Source organism: Hylaeus anthracinus, unplaced genomic scaffold, assembly GCF_026225885.1.
Source record: "Hylaeus anthracinus isolate JK02 unplaced genomic scaffold, UHH_iyHylAnth1.0_haploid 4, whole genome shotgun sequence".
NCBI classification, from domain to species: Eukaryota; Metazoa; Arthropoda; class Insecta; order Hymenoptera; family Colletidae; genus Hylaeus; species Hylaeus anthracinus.
In genome coordinates this window covers 4,152,213-4,168,019 of record NW_026535289.1, presented here as the reverse complement: position 1 = coordinate 4,168,019, position 15,807 = coordinate 4,152,213, and the positions used below count along the sequence as shown (strand labels likewise).

General features: G+C 38.3%; 1 protein-coding gene and 1 long non-coding RNA gene across 3 annotated transcripts in view; one reads left to right on the top strand and one right to left on the bottom strand.

The window, feature by feature from the left end:
* Positions 1-15,807, bottom strand: part of LOC128894563 (dipeptidase 1-like) — a 756,062-nt gene that overhangs the window by 726,504 nt on the left and 13,751 nt on the right. The gene's annotated exons all lie outside the window — the stretch shown is intronic.
* Positions 14,017-14,674, top strand: LOC128894590 (uncharacterized). The gene is made up of 2 exons (XR_008461600.1): positions 14,017-14,560; positions 14,624-14,674. It is a non-coding gene; the product is annotated as an uncharacterized LOC128894590 (long non-coding RNA).

The window sequence follows — 15,807 nt, the reverse complement described above, 5'->3', positions numbered from 1 at the left end:
TTGTTATTTCACTTTGCAGAAATGCACATACCTTTTAGTTATATTTAGCTTGAGAATTTTATGCATTTATAGAATAGTACATAGAAATATAATATAGAAAGCATACGTAAAATACACATAACGTATATTGAATATATTTAACAATTAATATTGTTGCGACGGTATGAAGATGCCGCACTACAGTTTCGAGTTACATCGTCGCGACGATGTGAAGTTGCGAAAACGAGTTCCCGCGCTTCCGGTTGCCAGGAAGCGGCAAACTTTTAAAATAGAAGAGAGCGATTCGAGATCTCAAAGAGAGAAGACGTTTCGCTACAAGTCTCCAAGATTATCGTTGTATTATCGTTAAATTGTTAAAAGTTATAGTTTGTTAATAAACGTTATATTTAGTTTAAATGAATTCTCGTGCTTCAACCCCTTGGCGTAACAATATAATAATGTTGTTATTTCACTTTGCAGAAGTCATAAATGCATAAAACCTACAGTTTAGTAATTACTTTCTATTTTCATTCATCATTAAATAATCCTCTTCTATACTACAAATTCAAATTGTTATCCAACGAGTAAGCAACAGAAAATTGTTTATCTTTCATTTATCTATACTCTTGTCCCATCTGAGTTTGCCTGGTCTCCTTTATGGTCGTCTGATCACAGACGCAGCTAACGTTGAGCGCAACGACGCAGCCTGCGCGCATTTCCCATACTCGCGCTTCGTCAGACGGAAATACCGGAAGTTTCGTTACTCGTATTCGACGACGTAAAAGCCACGACAACAACGAGCAATCCGCCGGGCAATAAAATCGGCGACAGGCCGTGAATTCGTGACTCGACGCCCATAAAAGGATTTATGCGCACGTTCGAGTGGAACGGCCGAAGAGGTCGTCGGCAGCGACATCGAAGACGCCGTCGACTTTCTTGACATCTTAGGAAAACGTAAATAGGGAACTGTCTCAATTAAAATTATTAGATACAATTGGTGAATTGCTGGATTTTGGAGTTGAAATAAATAAACATATATTACTTGGTAAGCCGATAATCTGGCCAAAACAGCTACGCACTCGTGTAACTTGAATATATTAGAAATTCCTTTCACCGACATTTTTGAAACTTATAAAGAAAAAGGCAGACAGAACACTTTGAGTATGATCAAGGACCAGGGTGCCTTTAAAGGGATGAAATACTTTCAACTATATGCAGACCATGGTATTTTCGCACTAAACATAAAAGAGAATTTATTGTCACAATAAATCGTATTAGGTCTGGACATTATAATCTTGCTGCCTTTCTTGCCCGCATTAAGATAATAAGCGACACTAAATGTAAATGCAGCTATGAAATCGAAGACATCAATCATGTGATTTGGCAATGCAGGCTCTACGATAGTTCAAGGACCAAGCTTAAGAAGCTCCAAAAGATGAAACTGTGTCTCCCACTTAATGTTGAATCGCTTGTTGCAAAACCAAATATTGCTGCTTGTCTATGTATTTTTGATTTCTTAAAAGAATCTAAACTGGGGATATAATGTACACGTTAACTGTATTATACATACTACTGTATATATGAACCTTATCTGAGGTTCTCAAATAATTAAAAAAAGATATATATATATTTTATGGAAAGCGAGTCTTTCTCCCTTCTTGATGTGTGAAAGTGTATGAATGGAAATCTTTATTTAAATGAGATAGTATATGAACATTTAGCATAAATTATGTTGTTGTATAGGAACGTGATTTTTTTAAGAAGAATTTCCATAAAACTGAATATATCGTCTGTTAATAAGAGAATTGAAATATAAATTTTTTCTTCAATTTTTGTCAAGTGCACATATTATATTCATACCTGAAAAGAGACATTTAATTAAACTTGTTCATTCATTTGCTATGTATATATACCATAAGGAAGCAATTTTTGTTTGCTGCCTCGATCCTACCATGCTACTCTTTGCAAAGGCACCAGAATTAATTGTCGTCTATTTATATTTACAAAAAATAACCGAAGCTTCACACTATATCCCCGTAATTACAATAAATATAGAACAGGTGAACTGCTGGCAGAAATTTGTACAGGAAATCGATTCTAACATTTAACACACTCACGATCGATTTTATCAGTTTCTCTATACACCTAATGTCAGAGTTAATTCTCCCCTACTGATTTAAAGACAGAAATAGTCGCCATTTTTCCTTCATACGCCAGTAATTGAGAAATAAATACAGCATATCGGTTTTAACGTCGCAATATACAACGGAAATTTGTTTCGCGTTCGAATAAATTTTCAAAGTGCCCTTCTACGTTCCCCCAATTAGGGTGTGTATATCCAAGATTACGCGGCAAACGATATTCGTTATCCGCGGCTACGGGGCTCGTAAAATACGATAACGGATTTCAGAAAGCCACGCTCTCGGACCGTATTCGCGTTATAACGTAAAAGGAGCAAGGAACTCTTGGCGATAATTTAAACGCAGAAAAGTATCCGTGATAAATGCTTAATTCCCCATTGCTTCGTTATCATCGGGAGGGTAATCAGGATCGGCGGAGGCAAGGCGGTTGTTATCGCCGGACCGCAATTATCGTTCTTCCTATCTACTTATGCGAGAAAAATTTATTCTCGTGTAGTGGCGATCTTGTACATAGCGAAATTCTTTTTGCACAATCAAGCTAAATACCAGACTCATTCATTAGGTAAAGGAACAGGCGACTGTGGTTAACAAGCGCCTAAAGGAGCTACTGTACTTTCAAAATCATGAATGGGCGTTAATCTGATAGTATCGAGATATTTACCTTCTAGTTTAGAAAGAAAATAACAAGACAAATCATAATAATGGTTAAATATATGTGTGTGTATATATTAGATTGGTTTTGTATTAAAATATAACTTTAGAAATTTTATATATGTTTTTGACCATTTACTGATCTTTTTCTTGAACAATTGTAAAAATGATTTATTTCACAAGAATTCCACATATTTGAAATAATCCAAGTGACCAAATATGTTATGTTTCCTCTTCAAAATTTACTATGAGTGAGTGTATCATTTTATAATAGAGTAACATGTTATTTGATGTTTTATACTAATTGTATAAAAACTAAATATCTAAGATTGTATTCTGTGCAGCTTGAGTTTCATTTTTTTTTTTTAATCAGGGTCTCAAAGAGCTAAAATTTAAATATCCTTTAAATTTATTTTTATGTCTTCCAATATAATTTTAAACTGACTAATCGGTACGATTGAGAGTCTCGAATCTATCGTCGTGTATTAGAATCCAGAGTGCAGCTTTTAGAGAACACGTCGCGATGGTAAACTGCAAAGAAAGACTTGTCGAGAGGAAGAGGCGTCGGACTCAAGTAGTCGCTGGAAGAAACGGTAGAGAATCAATCGAGCCGATTGAAGACTGATTAGACGGTTGCATCGACGTCCGAGATTTAGCGTGCGATGCAATTTCTTTCCCGTCTGCCCTTTGTGCCAGGATCTTTGGCTTCCCGATCCTGCTACATCCAGAGCTTTTTTCTTCCATCTCCTCTCTCGATACCGGATCTTAGACCAGCACAGAGAACAAGCGAACGGACCGTTTGAATAGCGGCTTGGGAAATAGTTGTTGAAGCACGAATACTCCGGGAATCGATGCCCGAACAAAAGCCGGAAAAAAAGACATCCGGGATCCTTTCATTTTCGAAACGACGCTACTTTATACCTCTCGATACGTCACTGTGTCTGTCACTGTCATCCACATTTGGCTTCTCGACGTCACTTTCCTTGATATTATATTAGATTTATTCCTTTCCAGTTTACTTGAAATTGACTTCGTTAAGTCGTTGGGAAGATCCTTAGAGACACAGAAAAATGGAGTATTATACTTGGTTCAGTAGGACCTTGATTATCCGAGCTACTGATCGGAAAGAAAATTATTTTTCTTTCTCTTTTCTCTTCAATTTTACATTTTTATACATGCATATCTTCTGATGGCATTATTTTAATTTTTATATAATATTGTCTCATGTTCAACAAGCTTGAAGATAAAATTATTAGTCTACTTCAGTTACTTCTGAAATCTCAAAATTCAGTGTTAGATTTTTAATTTGTCTCTTCAAATGGTCCTATATTAGGAATAGAGTTTTTATTATTTTGTAATTAAATTATGAATGTGTTTACTTACATTTCTTTTAATAATAATTTAATTTTCATTCCGTTACTGATTCTCTAAATGTTGTTTTGTGCTAGACAACCAAGGAGTTGAAAAACAAAGATAAAACACATTAACCAATGAATTTACATTAAAGTAATTTTGTTGAAGTAAGACGTCACAGTTTGGACTAACATCAATCTACACCCTCTATAATAATATAAAAATTCTGTTATGCTTCGACTCTCTTCCATTCCCAACATTTTATTGTATTGGAACAAGGATCTAAAGGTAGTGGTTCCAAACAATTTATCGACTTCGAATTACAACTAAATTACTCCAGATTACAAATAAACACGGCGCAGGACACCGAGCAAACACAGAACGCCAACGGAACGCGTTTAACGCAGCCAATCCGATTACGAATTTCAATTTTCTCCGTGGAACGAAACTCATTTTAATCCCGTTACGGGCCCCGTTTGATTTACGATCACCCGATGTAAATCGCCCCGGCGTCCAATAAAACGTACAAATCATGCAGAATCACCGACTTCTCGCCCTCGTAGCCCTCCGCGGGCTCCCGTGCTCGTCCAAATAGCCGAAGAGGTTTTCCGACTCGGTGAGTTGCTCGTTCCGCGTCCCGATCGCCTTCTTCAGGAATTGCTAGAAAAGGGGAACAACGGTCGTTGGAGATACGGTGGCGCGATTCATGGTTAACCGGCTAATTCGATGGGAACCGATAGCCTAAACTTATCGCCTCCCCCTAACAGAGGGCTGAAGTTTCCCGCGAACGAAATCCTTTGCATGAAAGGTCCACGGAAGTGGTTGCTACGAGGGAAAACAAATCTAACGCAAAACGATTCCAAACCGGCGCTGTGTCGTTCGTAAATAGGGTTTCAATTCGTGGAGTAAAAGGGGTGATTTCATTCTCGGATTCGCGCGAGCAATGTACCCCTTCCTATCGTCCCCACGAATCTTGAGCTTCTCGAGCGTCGCGACTCCGCCGAATAAGTTCTTCCTATGATTTTTATTGGGTATATATGGATGAGTACTGTTCATTTATTTTCATTTAAGTATACTATGTTCACTGGGAGTGCTGATAACAGACATAAGTGAAAGGATTTATTGCGGACAATTGATGCTTCGATTTTATATTTGTCGCACCTTTGAAGCGAGAAAATAAGTGTTAGTAATGATGAAAATAGTTACTTTTCAAATTGAAAAGAGTACAATCTGTTAAATATAACATATACTGTTAATATACTGTTATAATTAAATAATGTTATAATATACAGTTAAATATATACTCAAGAAGAATGTGTTAAATAAAAGACTGTATATAATTTAAATTCCATTTATTTTGTGGCGATATATTCTTCATAAATTGAAATACTAAAATCAAAATGATTTGGCTTAATGAATACAATAAATGACGTAACAATAACTCGTATAAATAATTGCATATAAATACTTTTTTCTTCTACATTCAGTGTATTAAGTATTCGTACAGGAACCATTTATTTTAAATTGATTGCTGTACGAATACTTCTTACACTGGATGTATATTAAATACAAATTTTAGATTAGACATCCATGACTTGAAATCCCTGTAAGTTTTAGAAGCTATTTTTTTCTAAACAAACTTAATCGCACAGACCTACGCGAGACAGGAAGACAAAGCTGTCGCGAGGAATGAACGCTGTAGCCCCGTAAACACGCCAGGGACGTTAATCTCGCGATGTTTTCTAAACAAATAAAATCTTCTCGTATACCAATCAATAAAAAATGCTTGCATCCGCTATTAACACGACCCACTCTCGCGCTGTAAACGGATGCAGGCAGTTTCTCAACCCAGATGGTCAGAACCTCATTCTAGAGTAGAGGATCGTTTCAAAAAACTAGAGAGGTACAGAAGCGGGGAATGAAATTAAAAAGAAAGTTTTTAAACCGTTACCGGAGATGTCTCATTATTCAGGTAGTGTAACTGATAAAAAGATACACTTTTCATTAAATCAAATGAAAATCATGAAACCTACCATTTCGGAGTCATAGTTTCAATAACTCCAACGTTAAATTAGATTAGTCAGCTACACATTTCTATACACAGGTGGTGCAATTGATAGAAAGATACACTTTTCATTAAATCAAATCAATATCACGAAACTACCTAATTTAACGAACTAACGAAACAAACTAATTTAACTACTACAACATTAAATTTGACTAGCCAGCTACATATTTCTATACATAGTCACTTGCATAGAAATGTATACACAAGGTGTCTCAGTAATACCCGTACAACCAGGAAATGTTTTTTAAAAGTCGAATCGAACCACTTGCATAAATTTTGCTGTGCTATCAATATGGTCGCTACAATACCGAAATACAGGTAGACAAAGGAACTTCGTGGAACAAGGAGAAGAGAGAAAAGGCTGTTTGCGAGGGGTGGTAGAGACGGAAGGGAACGACGAAGCACAGGAAGAAAAAACTATCGAAGGTAGCGTCCCTTGAAAAATAAAATCGGTTTTCCGATAACTGGTTATTTGCTCGCACAAGTGGCTCGCTGACTGGGCGAGCACATCGAAAGCGGTTTTCGCGTGTAATATTATCGAGTTATCGGTAGGAGAAGAGGGCATTGATCGGCTACGGGAGGGACAGGGGGCGAGTGCGCGACGGGAGGACGAGACAGCTATGGAGGGTGAAAGCGGCGGGGGTGGAGTAGGTGGATACGGAGAATAGGGTGGGTGGAGAGGGCCCAGGCGAGCGTGCATTGCACGAACACAATATATCCGCGTGATTACAATATGTCGGTGCTCGAGAGACCAATATCAACCTGAAGTCGGCTCAGCCAATGCTAATAATCCCTATTGTTGGTGTCTCCACTCGACTGCCTCTCGCGATCGGATACATCTTGTTTCGAAATTTCGAATTGCCTCGTCGTCGAGCACCCTGTGTGTCCTCCGTCTCTCCACGTCCAACTTTTCGACGCAACCATTTCTTTTTCATATAGAATCTAATGAAAATTCCCATCCCCTACGATACGATGTAGTTGCTCAGGTATGACAAATCCATGGGAAACCATTTTTAAACGGATACAAAATTTGTTGAAAGGAAAATTTTACATCTTCGTGTTCGTTTGATCATTGAAATGGTTGGGAGTAAATCAGTTCATGAGTTTATGTGAATTGCTTTGGGTTGAAGTACTTTTCTTTCTGTTAGAATTCCATTATTTTCTTAATTTGTTCCTTAGATTTTAAAATTTTGTATGGTCGTTCAAAACCTATTTTTATTAACAGTTCACAATTTTATTTTTATATAGATTTTCAGGATAACTTTAAAACATTGATCTTTTTATTTTACATATATACAAATATATTACCTTCGTTGAATAATTTCCATGTGTTAATTAGTTTGCACAATCAGAGTCAGTGTCATTAAACTCTTGTAAACAACGTTTTGATCATTATTATGTGACCCTCCTCGTATTTTGAATAACGATCATAAATAAATGTGCATATTTCTGATGTTATCTCACCGATATACATGAAAATAAATGAAAATAACTCAATAAATAATATAAAAAATAAGTAAATCAGATTTGAAAATTCTGATACTAACAAGAATACTTTTGCCAGCAGTCGCCCCATAAAATTCTCTTGAACTTCCCAAGTGCTTATATTCTCAAAGTGCAAACGGTTACAGCGATATTTACCTTTCAATCATAAAACAGCTGTCGCAAACGCTCACCAGGAAATTATTACAAGTCCCCAATGAACCCAGGATTCGCATAGATTGCGCGAACGGCGATAATTGAGCAATCGTTTCGTTGCACAGCGGGCGCGTTGAAAGACAGGGCCCATAATGGCGACGCGGGTAAACGACGAAAGAACTCAAAGTTGTCCTCGACGTTTATGCTCAGTGTCTGCAGCCTAAGCCGCCTTTCACACGTCCCACACGAAAGACGACGAAGCTCGATCTCTTTCAAAACAATTACGCATTCTTCAGCGCCAGTTCTCCCACGTCCACATTATCGTCTTGCCGCAACGTTCGTTCGCCTGACGCTTGCCTACACCATTTTCAGAAAAGACGAGAGGCTCGCGTTTAGAGGCATCATTTTCGATGATTTATGTGCGAAAAGTTGGCTCCCTGTCCTCGTTACTTAATCACTTTACTCTGCGAACTCGCCTTCGTCTGACGCAACTTCATTGTCTTCCTCGTGCCAGGCGAGCATCCTTTTCGAACGATTTCTGCGGTTTTAATATTCGTGTCACTTTTTATGTTTCAGGTGCTAGAACCAGGTGCGTGACTGGCTTCGCTGCTCCGAGTACAAAAGGATTGGTTGGGAGCGAGTTCAATACTCACAGCGAGTGAGTATTAGTTAACCTTCTCGGTTCTTACTTGGATTCTTTAGGTGATAGAAGTTTGTCGTGCACCACGAGCTATCTGAGGTTTAACAAATAAAAATGAATTGCAGTACGTACGTGAATTTTAATAATTATAATTATGTTTATTATGTATTTATTGAGTTACTGGATTGGTTAATTTCTAGTATAAAAGTTTATCTAAATGACAATTGGCACATTTTAGATTACGAATTAAAGCACCATGTAAGGAGCAGATAAGATTTTCTATGTATATAAGATATGCCAAGTTTTACAATGAAAATATTATTTTAGATTCTCTTGGCTATGTTGCACTACTGATATTTTAATTATTACTAAGAACATTTAAACAGTAATCATTTGTGATTGTTATATATTGGGTTGTCTGGAAAGTCCATGCCGATTTTTAGTAGGAGGTACAGATCTGAATATATCGGAATAGTGGAGAACAAATAACATGTGGACATCCCCTTAAAAGGTGGAAAAGTTGTGGAATGAAATGGTACATACATAATTCAATAAATATATATCAAAATTTAAACGTGTGTTTGAATGTTTCTTAAAAATTGGCACGAACTTTCTGGACAACCCAATACATTGTTGTTGAACAAAATTAATCTGTTTGTATTAAAATAGGATAGTACATAAGGCCTGTAGGGGTTAATTAAAATTAATTTCCTTAGACTCGATTATTCATTTTAATCACAAATATTTGATTTAATGTACTTCCGAAATATAAACTATGTAGTATTAGTGAAATGCAAGGGGTGAAAGGATTTTGAATACTAAAAGATGCCAGACAATTATTTGCAAGACTAATAACAATGACCACAGTATTGCTCCATTTAAGTGAAAATATATCTTTCAAAACATTACTTACTAGTCTCACATACATAAATACAAAATATTGGAAACCACGTTCCACCAGGATGTGATATGCTCGATCCTACCACTAGCATCGGCACTCGTCCTCTAATTTCTCGAAACATTCTTTCCAATCATCGCACATCATTCTCATAACCAACATTGGAAACCCTTCACTCGTAAATATACGAATTACGCAGTTCCATACTTGAAGCAGATCATAATAAACGATAATTGGCGATTAAGTCGCCCGTAATTCAACATAATGTTAGTCCACGTAATTCCATACAATCGTGACTCAAAACTTGGCGCATTAATATTCGCGACAGCTGACGCTGCAATTTTCAACTGTTTTCCTTTTTCCTTTTCGAAACTTCGTCGATAAAATTCATATCCTAGTCTCGTATTTCATTCCCAAGGTGGGCACACGTATCGAGTTCGCGCCGCGATTTTCTTCACGGTATCGAGTAATCGGTTAATAACAGACGATTAATTAAACCTATCGAGTTTCTCGAATGCCTTTTAATCGTGCATAAAGGTTTAATTGGAGGCTCGTACCGTGTCTTACGAGGATTCACCATTGGGAGCAATTTAAATTCAATCTATTCCGGATCGTCTGTGATCAGTTATCGGTTTGGTCATTCGATAGTTTATCGTCGAAATGTACGGTTCGATAAGAGCTGCATCAGCTCGTTAATCAGATCGTGCACTGATATTGGCGCTGCGACGAGAGGCGTGTTCAATTGTATTTCGCGCCTCTTCCTTGAGATCATAATTGTAGTACCTCTCATTGTCCTCAGTGTCGCCACAAATTTTAAAGCTTAGGGAAAAATTGTTTCCCTATACTCCGCAGTCTCGTAAACCGTTCGCGCGTCCGCGACCAACTTCATTCTTTCGCTTTGTGTCAGTGTCTTCACACGTATACTGAGTAACGAATTACAGAATATTATATTATGGGACGAAAAGATAGGAAGAGGACGTCGTCGATGGATGACGATAAGGAGAACGACAGACTCTATCGAAAAATTCGTAGACTAGAGGAGAAATTGCATCGAAGGAAGGATGATCAGCGTAAGTCAGGAGGTAACCCCATTTCTTTGGTCCGTGGGATAAGAGACTCTTCGAAACAGAATTTTGTAAATTCTTGTTTCGAGTACTGTATCGACACCCGTCGATTCTGGCAGCGGCTGTGTCGTTGTGCAGAGTGCTTGGCTCTTACCAAACGCACATCTTTCGTGTGACGAAAGAAAATAGTACATAAATTTAGGACGGCCGGGGCTTGTAACCTTTAAACGCGTCTTGGAGACGTGTGTGGCTTGTTTCATCAAACTTCACGTTGTTGATACAAAATGGAATAGACAGGTTATTGGAACTCGATTCGATGGTTTTCAGGTAAAAGTTCGGGGTTACGTAGTCGCTCACGCCATTGCCATAGTTCGAGACACTCGCTGGATCGTGAGATACCTCGGTCAGTATCTCGAGGACGCTCATCAGGAGGTCGACGCTCATCGAGTTATTCGAGAGATAATTTCGATTTTAGAGTTTTTGGTAGATCACGCTCTACTTCTCGATACACATCGAGACAGTCGTCTATTTCTCGGTCAACAAAATCGAGTCAATCATCGTGTATCTGTGAGATACCGGTTTCGAGGACCAAGAAGGACAGCGAGATTAAAGAATCATCGGCGGTCGAGACGGCGGAAGTTCCCGAACATGAAGTAGAGTTACAAGAGGAAATTTTGAACGTGTTTGGGACGCGCCTCGAGGCAGATAAGAAAACCGCCGCTGCGGTGCACAAGGACCTAGCTCTCCGGTGGTCGGAGGTTTTGAAAAAAGGTCTGCCGGAAGAGGAGGTCAACGCTCTGTTGGGGAAATACCCACCGCCAGAAAATTGCTTTTTTATCGGGGTACCGAAACTAAACGCCGAAATTATAGTTTCAGTACAAGAAGGCGTTATTAAAAAAGATCACTGTATTGTTGAGAAGCAAGAACGCATCGCCGCATGTCTAGCAGCGTTGGGTAAAGCGATCTCGATATCATTGAAGTTGGACAGTTCTCAGAAACTTGAGTTGCTGGAAAAATTAAGCGATGTAGAGAGACTTCTCGCATCGGTGCACCGAGAGGATTCTCTGGCTCGTAAAGGGCTTATTCTAGCGAGTTTGAATTCGTCCTTAAAGAACACTCTCTCCGACACTTCGGTCGATGAGTGGCTTTTTGGTACGGATTTAGAAGAAAAAATAAAGACGGCTAAGAATTTGGAACGAACATCAAAGGATTTGAGACCTGTAAGAAAACTTCCGCAACAGAGTAATGCACAAAAGAAGACAAAAAACTGGAAGGGCCCACCACGTCAACCGACGTTCAACAAATATCTAACGACGTCGAGCGGGCGTCATCATGCAGCATCCAACAAGACGGAGACAAAGAAGTCTGCATACCGCAAAGGATCGAGTCATCAATACAGGGGACCTCGTTAATCTGATCGAAAGATGTAGCTAAACCAGCAGGGAGGTTAAGATTATTTGGTAATGCTAGGTAAAAGGTAACCAAGGTCTCGATGATCCATAAATGGGTTCAGGGTATTGTGATACTTTTCACGTCGTATCCGAGACAAGACCGGCCTCCGGTCGAACCTACATGGTCCGAACACGAACATGGTTTAATCGAAAAACAAATTAATAAATTAATCTCTAAAGGCGCTATCGAGAAATGCTCTACGTCAAAAGGACAATTTTTGTCGACTATATTTTTAATTCCTAAGCCGGATAGTACATTCAGAATGATACTAAATCTTAAGGGACTTAACGAGTTCATTCACGTTGAGCATTTTAAAATCGAAAACTGGAAGGTAGCAAAGAAATTAATTTGTCGCAATAATTTTATGGCAACGATAGACTTAAAGGACGCCTACTATTTGGTTCCAATCGAAAAGAAGTTCAGAAAATTTTTACGGTTCTTGTATAAGGGAGAACTATTTGAGTTCACCTGTTTACCGTTCGGCTTAAATGTAGCACCGTATGTTTTCACAAAATTATTGAAGCCGGTGACAGCATACCTGAGAAAAAGAAGATTTACTTCTGTATTTTATCTCGATGACATCCTTATTATCGATTAATCGAACGAGAAATGTCTTGACAATGTTCGCGAATCTGTAACACTTTTGCAGGACTTGGGATTTATAATTAATAACGAAAAAAGTCGCGCGATTCCCACGCAACGGTGTAAATATTTGGGACTAATTTTTGATTCGGTAAAAATGTCCATAGAATTACCTAAGGACAAAGTTCTACGAACCGTCGAACTCACTCGGAAGTTCAGTACAACTACCCGGTGCAGTATAAGAGAATTCGCGGTTTTCGTAGGGACTTTAGTTTCGCGTTGTCCGGCGTTGAAATATGGGATGGTGTATATAAAACGGTTCGAAAAGGTACGAGCTTGCGCGCTTGAAATTAATAATAATAATTTTAACGCACAAATGTTTATTCCAAGAGAGTTAAACGAGGATTTTACGTGGTGGGAAGATAATATCCACTCCGCGAGTGCGCCAATAGATGAACCAGAATTCGAATTCGAAATATTTTCGGATCCTTCACGTACAGGGTGGGGCGTTTTCTGTAAAAACCGACGTTGTCACGGGTTTTGGAATACAGGTGATTTAAAATTACACATAAATGTCTTGGAACTTAAAGCGGCGTTTTTTGGATTAAAATGCTTCGCGAATGACGTACGACGAAGTAGTATTTTGTTAAGAATAGACAATACGACGGCAATCGCATACATAAATAAAATGAAAGATAATCGTCATGAGGATCTTAGTGCACTGGCCAGGGAAATTTGGCAATGGTGCGAACGAAGAGAAATTTGGATTTCGGCAGCGTATATACGTTCTAGTGAAAACGTCGAAGCCGATTACGAGTCACGAAGATTACAACCAGAAACTGAATTTGAGTTATCCAAGAGTGCATTTCAAAAGATCGTTAGATATTTTGGCATCCCACAAGTAGATTTGTTTGCAAGTAGAGTGAACGCGAAATGTAAACGTTATATATCTTGGCAGAGGGATCCAGACTCGATTGGCATAGATGCTTTCACGTTAGGCTGGAAAAAATGGTTCTTTTACGCGTTCCCTCCCTTTTCAGTAATTTTAAGAATGTTGAGGAAAATAGAACGTGAAGAATCAATGGGCATAGTAGTGGTACCATACTGGGAAGCCTAGCCTTGGTTCCCTGTTTTTCTATCATTATTAGAGGAAGAACCGATTATTGTCCAGCTCAATATTAATTTAATTTGTTCTTCCGGCAGGGAGGAACATCCCTTGTGGCAACGGCTTACACTAATTGCCGCCAAATTATCGGGGACGCGTTCATTAGGAGAAAGGTACCACTGGAATCGGTCAAGATATTGACAGCCTCATTATCAGAATCTTCGCTTCGCCAATATGAATCGGGCCTAAAAAAATGGTGGGAATTTTGCGCGGGGGAAGAAATTGACCCGTTTACAGGTTCCACAAGTGAGATGTCGAAGTTTCTCACAGTGGAATTTGACAAAGGAGCCTCGCATAGCTCGTTAAATGGTTACAGAGTCGCAAAATTAAGGCCAGCAGCATCGAGGTGTGACTCGACCTGGGACCCCCGAATTGTGTTAAAATATTTATCGAAGTGGTATCCCAACGATGAGAATAGCTTAGAACGACGAACGCTCACGCTTGTGACATTGTTGGCTTTAGTTACGGGGCACCGTATGCAAACTCTGTCGTTAATTGATACGCGGAATATTTATAGATCAAGTCAGAATACGTTGAAAATTAAAATTCCCGATACCATTAAGACTTCGGGCCCGGGGAAAAAACAGTCAGTACTAAGACTGCCGTTCTATTTACAAGATAAGTCCGTATGCGCAGCTTCAACGTTGTTGTCCTATTTAGACAGAACCAAAGAACTACGTAGGTCGGTAGTTAAGTTATTTATATCATTTAAGAAACCACACAAAGTGGTGGGCACTCAAACTCTAAGCAGGTGGATAAAGAGCGTTTTGGCTAAAAGTGGCATAAATGTTAACACGTTTTTGGCTTATAGTACGCGACACGCTGCTACATCAGCGCCAAAAAAACAAGGTGTGAACATTGATGTAATACGGAAAACGGCAGGTTGGTCGAAAGATTCCGAAACTTTCGCTCGTTTTTATGATCGTTGCGTTTCTTCAGAAACTGGACGATTTGCAGAGGCGGTGTTAGAATGTTAAGTCCTTTTACGAAAGGCAATTATTTTTAAAAGAATAGCATTGTATCTTGTTTTGAAAGTTCCTGGTTTGTTTATAAAAAAAAAAAAAAAAAAAAAATTGGTAAAACACACATAAATATATGTTATCGTGTCAATTTGTTGCCGTAACTAACTTTAAACAACTACAATTATGATCTCAAGGAAGAGGCGCGAAATACAATTAATGATTAAACGAACTTACCAAGTGAAGTTCAATCATGATTGTATGATGCGCCTCTTCCGAAGAGATCAGTCCCTCCCTCCCATGCATCTCAAGGGAGATACCCGGAATAATGGTTACGGCAAGCCTTTCAAGAATGAAGTTGGTCGCGAACGCGCGAACGGCGTACGAGACTGCGGAGTATAGGGAAACAATTTTTCCCTAAGCTTTAAAATTTGTGGCGACACTGAGGACAATGAGAGGTACTACAATTATGATCTCTTCGGAAGAGGCGCATCATACAATCATGATTGAACTTCACTTGGTAAGTTCGTTTAATCATTAATTAGCTGCGCGCAGCCGCTTATAGTATTAATTCATTAATTAAGTACGGGGGCCGTGGAGTACTTTTGCAAAAATAAACATTATTCATACTTATTGCTAATGGCCATTTATTCATAATACAACGTTCTCGATGCAGATGCGTATCCTGTTCGAGAAATTTATTTTATAATTAAATGCCTTTCGAAAGTCTGACTAATTACTAATTAAAAATTCATTTTTAATTAAAAGCTGCAGTTTTTATACATTTCTTTATCGCAAACGTAAATGGAAAAAAAAATGTTGAATCGAGGGTTATAGTATGAATCCCCAGGTTTTATTTCATGGAGTTTGGCTTTTAGACAGCTACGATATAAAATATTTCAACTTTTATATTTTATTGTGGAATCAATTTATAGGAGAAAGTCCAATTGTTTGAATTTGCAGTATTGTAATAAATTGAATATTCGATCCAGAAAAAGGATTGGAATTTTTTGAAATGAAAATGATAGTAGGTATATAAATTCGACAGTAGAGATTATTGGAAGCATATAATTTCGCTCGACATTTAAATTACGTTTACAAATATTGAAATATACCACAAGGAAATTCTCTGTTTCAAAAATTGCGAACATACTAGGGATTAGCGCTACAATCGTCCAGTTCGAAATGGTAAATACTAATACATGTAATACCAGTTA